The following is a 6,204-nucleotide window of genomic DNA, read 5'->3' on the forward strand; positions in this document are numbered from 1 at the left end:
GCAAGTATACCGAAACATTGATCTTATCTTTTTTTTTTTTCAATCTCAAAACATATTCTCACATTCCTTTAGCAAAACAGAAAGCATGGCTGCGTATTTTTTCTGTTACAGAACAGAAAGCCAATGTATGAAAATGCATGAAATTATTTGCATAAATTGAGTTATCACTGCACTGCACCCTCCCCATGCCCTGGTTTCAGCCCAGACAGTGCTAATTGTACATCAGTGTTTGCTTGTTGCTGAGTGATGGGTGCACACCCAGGGCCAGACTGGGCTGCTCAGTGGGGAAGAGCTGCTGCCATGATGGCGCAGGGTGGGCTCAGGATGGTCTGGATTGGTCATGTGGCCCATGTGCCACAGGTTGGACATGCCTGACCTATTCCATCTGCCATGCCAAAGGCAACTGGGAGCTGCTGAAATTTGTGAGTGAAGGTCTGCAAGTGTTGGTCTCGGCTGCTTTTCTAAGACAAAACCAATGATTGTCACTTTGCGTACTCTTACTGTCAGTCTTGCAATGTGTTCTGCAAGACTCAATTGTCTGTTCCTAAAGTTTTCCAATTGAAGGAGAATCTCAGGTCTCATTTAAAAACAGAATTATGTTTGTAGGCTCAAGGACCCTCAAGGCCTTTTAACAAAGTGTTGTGTAACACTGGACATGCCCTCAAGAACCAGCAACCAGCAGGTCATTATGAGTAGGAGCTTCTTTACTTAAATGTGTGTGCAGTCGTCCTGATTTCCAGCCATTTTCCAGAGTGTACCATCTAGTGCTGAGGTCAGGAGCACTGCTGAGCCGTCCATTCCTCCCCTGGAAGTGCAGGTGTCCATCACAGCACAGCTCCCCAGATGGCACTACAAACTGAAGTGTGCAGAGAGGACAAGGTGCGTTGCTCTGAGGAGCTGCTGAGCTTGGGACTTGGGAGGGGAGCTGAGGCAGGCCTTGGTGCTGCCAACACAGCTCCCTGAGGGGACCCTCCCCAGGGTAGACCTCCCCACCTGAGCAGAAGAGCTCCAGGGCTCCTAGTAGAGCTGCATGTGGAGCACACAGGCTTGGTTCCACACAACCACCAAGCACCTTGTTTCCAGAGGGATGATTTCCTTTACAAACACAGCTGTTTGACAGAAAACTGAGCGAGAGGGGGAGCTGAAGAAAAGAAATTCCAGTGAGATTCTCAGTTATGGCTCTAATTTCTACTGCAGTTTAAAGTGAGCATAGTTAGCAGGTGCCTTGTGTTACATCATCTGGAGGTAGAGAGCATGGGAGGTCATCTGTGTGTCTGCATAGCACCTGTGCTCACACTAGCATCTAATTATCCAGATTCAGACTTGAATGTGGAATATGTTCCTTCTTCTCTCCTTTCCCTTGGAAGTTTTTCTTTCTTGCTTGTAACTAGTGAAGCAATTCTGTGCAGTGAATGGAGTTCTCAGAATGCCATACTGAAGCAGAAATAGAAGGATGAAAGGTAACTGTTATTTTATTTTATTTTTTAACCTGCTGAAATGCCTGAACACTGCACTGATAGGAGTCCTGTAAGTCCATGGACTTTAAAGAAAAAGGTTGGCCTGTATTATTGAACCCTATGTCACTGCCAAATTTATAGCTTTTTCTAGGTTGTAGCTGTACAATTGAATGTTGATCTGTCTGCTGTCTCTAATAAAGCGATCCCAGCCTCATTTACCTACACGTTTATGGACTCTGGCTCAGAAGAAGTTAGCTTAAAGGCTGCAAAGAAGGAGCTTATTTTTTTGCCTTGTTCCATTCCACCCAAAGGTGTTAAAAACCTGTCTCAAAGTATCAAGGCGCTTCAGGCAGGTAATTGTTTTCCCAGGGTAAGAGGGTGCAGGGTGTCAGAAAAGTGAGGATTCTGCAGAGTTTTGGTTTCAGTGGTAACCAGGGATCTCCCATGAAAGACAGAACTGCAGTAGCCTGAAGTAAGCTAGTAGAAGCTTTCCAGGAAAGAACAAAACTTGGTTTGTCTTAGAAGTGTTGCTGAGCTCTGAAGTGATACTGCTGGAGGGGAGCAATGAGGCAGTTAGTGACTGAGTAAATGCCTGCAGGCTTTGCCTCCTGACCAAGTGAGGGGAGCTTCTGCCATTTCACTGATTACATTGGCTCTTGAACTTTTTCATCCTGGTGTTTTGGTATATTTTGTTGTTTTTCAGAGATGTGGGATGAGGATGATGAATGGCCTCTAATGTAAATCTTTTCTCTTAGACTGTGCAGTTCTATTCATGCTGGTGTTTCTCTGACAACCATTGAGATTTTATGTGTGATTGCACTAAAAACTTTTAAAAGCTATAAAATTTCTGACCAGATGCCCTCAAGCAGCTGAATGTTCCATGTTAGAAATCACATTTCCTAAGCTTTCCAGTAGCTCCTGCAAGAAGAATGAAGAAATATAAAATACAGACTGCTTGAGCAGGTACAAGCTGCTTCAGACAGGTCTTAGCCCTGGCATGTCACAAAGGCAGGATTAAACCACATGTTAACCTGTGAAGTGTGGCTGTGCACGAGCATCTAGTTGCAATCCAATGGATCTGTAACTTTGTCTTCCCCTAGTGCCAAAATGTGAGTGTCAAATACCTCTTCTAATGGGGAATTCTCTTTGAGCTTTGTGAATGCTCCTCCTTTCCTGCTCCAAAGCAGAAATTCCAAATCATATTTCTGTAGCATGTATGAGAGTTTGGATGATGTTAGCTTGATCCACTATGGCTGTGGTTTGGTTATTCTAAGCTCTGTAGCAACAACACAAGTAATTGTAGAAGATGCTGAGGCTTCTGCATGACTTTATTGGAATCTCCTCCACCCTTCTGAAGTGCTTTTGGATCCTCAGATGTGTTGTATGGCACAAAACAAGCTCAGAGGCAAGTGTCTGCAGGAACTGCAGTACTGCTTTCAGGTGCGTATGTGAGCTGCTGTGGAGCTGAAGATCAAGAGCTGACCAGAGGACTGGGATGCTCTGCTGCTGGCCTGAGCAGCATATGCAGATGCCAAGAGGCTCTGGCCAGGATTTTGCCAGTTGCAGAGAGCATTCAGCTGAAGTCCCTGTCTGTAATCACATGACATTCCTGCTTTGGAAGCCTCTGCAGTGCACTCTGTGCCTGGGTACAAGCCCAGGGTTTGGAGTCAGTTGAGAAAAAAACTCAGTAAATGGAAAAACATGGACTAATTTGGAAGGGATTTACGCTCCACTGGAAATGATTCACTCCATGTTACATGGCAAAAGGCATCCTGGTACCCCATAAAGTGATATCAGCATTCCTTCATCAGTCAGTGTGCAAGTGTCGAGTTAATTCCAGTGCAGCTCAGCTTGGATGGCAAACGAAGCATTGCCCTGGATATAAATTCCATCCAGCATTAATAATCCTGAATACAAACTGATATATAAGTGAGCAGCCGAGGAGTTACTTGCAGAAGGCTCAGAACAGGTATATGTAGGCTCAGAACTTAAATGCAAATTATGCAGCACTGGAAGGACAGAGATTTATTTATTTAAGCAGCCTAGCTCAACAGGAAGAAAAATTGCAGCATGATGTTCAAGGGAAAAAATGTGAGCTGGCAAAATGAAGGCTTATTTGTTGCACTGTGGAAGTCTGTGAAGATTTATGTGTAGTTATCTTAAATAAATGTTTTCATGAAGGTTGTCTATACGTGAAAATTGAATATTTGAATCAAGAGGGGTTTGGAAAACCCTGAAGTGGTCAGGCACAGCTTGTATAATGGTTTTTAAGAGAGCCATCCTCAACAAAGCTACGTGCAAGGCATCTTTTGCCTCTCCTTCTACAGCTCCTCACCTGCTCATTCCTCCTCCTGTGTCACAGAAGCAAACCCACGATCTACTTCTTTCTCATGATCTTGAAGTAATTGCATGCCAGCAAGTAGCTTTCTCTCCAAATTCATGAGTCTTTCTACTGAAAACTTGTTGGAGTGCTCTCATGTTTCAGAGGATGTTTAGTCCCATTTCTCAGATTGATGGTCCAAACTCACCTGTTAATAAGGCTCAGGTCATGAACTGAACCCTTCTTAAAGTGCTGAGATGTGTTTAAGAGTAACTGCAGTATTTCTGGGTTGGATGGCTTGGGGGTTAGATGTACATTTGGCTCTTTGTCTCCTGATGTTTTTAGCCCTTATATTGAACCTCGGTCAACTATCTGCCTTTTAGTGTAGCCATAAGGGTTAGACATGAGTTCTGTTACTTTTAAATGAGAGACCATGCAGCTGTTCTGTATCAGAGCTTCGGACTGTGAGCTTAAAATGTCTGTTCTGCAAAAGAAATTTCAGTCAGACTTATTTCATCTTCTCTCTGTCCTACCTGTAACTGTCCTGTGCCTGTGTGCATCTCATTTCTGTACTGGTTTGCTGCTTTTGAAAGGTTACAGTGCTGTTGTCTGTGCTCACCATGATGTACGTGCAGTGCCCTGGAGATGGCAAAATTCAAGTAGGATTTTGCTATGATGGAGTAGTTTCTTTATGCAAGTTTTTTATTTTGACATTTATTTTTTGACCGTTGTATCCTTCATTTAAAGATTTTGAGACCTTTCTCAACTTACTTTTTATTAATTAACTAATTAAATTTTTAGCCATATTGAGAGGGTGGAGCAGGCGGTGTTACAGCAAGTTATTCTCAGTTCTTTTTAAGGTATTTACCGTGTAAGTACTTCCATTTTAGAAGGAATTTGAGAAGAATTTGAGATCTCAATTCTCAATGTTTTTTTGCAAGAATTGCTCAAACAGAAGATTCTAATGGAGAGGTGGTGTTGGCTGGCCAGCCTTGGTCACATTCCTTGCACTTGCACCTCTGATTTTCTATCTGCGGTTGTACAGTAATTCACTGGTATTCTCTCCCTCAGAAGTTGAGCTTGAAGTCTAAATTGATGCTAAAAAGGGGAAAACATCATAGGATGTCCTTTCCTACCATCTGCTCTCTCATTATCATGGCTAAGATGCTATGCGCCATGTCTTCTACCTACAGAAGAAACAGAATTGATATTGCTCTTGCCAGCCGAATTTCTTGTCTTCCCTTTGAGGAGGAAATACCGGACAAGGCAATTAGCTTTTCTAAAGCACTGTGCTTTAGTTAGTGATTTTCCCTTTGTGAAATATCATAACCTGTAGTTGCTGCTGCTGTGTGGCTAGCAGCAAAGGAGCACACTGAATGATGATGCTCAGGGGCTCCTGATAACAAGTCTCTCCCGTGGACCAAGATTAGTTAATGAGTGCTGCTGCCAGATCACTGGCTTTTTTGGGAGCTTGTGCCTCTTTGCTCGTTACAAAGAATTGGTGGCACTTCACATGCATAGCAGCAATAGCTGATGCAAAAGCATAACGAAGGGGAAAACACTCAAAATTTGGCTCTGATTAGAATTTAGTGAGCATCTGTTTGAATAAGTTTCACTTTTTTGCTGTCTGTTATGGGCTGGAATTCTGGGACCATGATTTCCCTCTTCTGGTAATGTGTCTTCTCTTCAGTGTGGGAGCACATTTATATTCTGTGTTGCTGGTTTTAGTAATGTTACTGTGCACTTCTTTGGTGAGAGAAAACAGCGTGCCATAAAATCATAGAATCACTAAGTTTGGAAAAGACCACTGAGGTCATCTAGTCCAACCACCATGCCCACTAACCATGTCATTCAGTGGCATGTGATGTTCCTTGTGTTCTTTAAAATGGGATTAAAAATTATGCTTTGTCTATTTAAGACAGGTTGAAGATGTTTTCCTTGCATACAGTGTTTTAAAGCTTTTCCTCAAGTATGGCTGAGCTCTTTCTAGAGGGATGTCAGTGGCTTCGTGTTCCAACCTGTTTCTGGCCTCCCTGTGGAGCCTGCCAAGAATGTGTCATGTGGTATCAAAAGTAGCTACTGGAGTTCAGGTTGTAGATGTGGAAACTGGTTTCTATCTTAGCCTTCAGAAAGGGTGTTATAACTGACAGAGAGCAGAGGATTTTAAAAATATCTTTAACATGTCCCTACAAAGCTGGCAGCTTTGTTATCAGTCTGCTGGAATGCTGGACAGAAGAGCCAGGAGAGCCTCACTGTCTTTTGGAGCAGTGGTGGAAGAATGGTTCATTGGGAGAGTGCTGTACTGCATTCTCCAGGAGAGGCCAGGCTTCTTGGGTACTTCCTCTTTAGGTGCATGTTAAGCAAGTTGGATCTCTATCAGGAAATTTCGCTGCACCTCGTGAAAATCTGTGCTGTTTCAGATGTCCA

General features: G+C 43.2%; 1 long non-coding RNA gene across 1 annotated transcript; it reads right to left on the bottom strand.

Moving 5' to 3' along the window:
• Positions 1-403: 403 nt before the first annotated feature.
• LOC128083877 (uncharacterized) lies at positions 404-1,276 on the bottom strand. Its single transcript, XR_008208234.1, has 2 exons — positions 994-1,276; positions 404-856 (listed from the first exon to the last, which is right to left on the bottom strand). It is a non-coding gene; the product is annotated as an uncharacterized LOC128083877 (long non-coding RNA).
• Between the last annotated feature and the right edge of the window lie 4,928 nt (positions 1,277-6,204).

Source organism: Tympanuchus pallidicinctus, unplaced genomic scaffold (assembly GCF_026119805.1).
Source record: "Tympanuchus pallidicinctus isolate F22 unplaced genomic scaffold, pur_lepc_1.0 scaffold1, whole genome shotgun sequence".
In the NCBI taxonomy this organism is placed as follows: domain Eukaryota; kingdom Metazoa; phylum Chordata; class Aves; order Galliformes; family Phasianidae; genus Tympanuchus; species Tympanuchus pallidicinctus.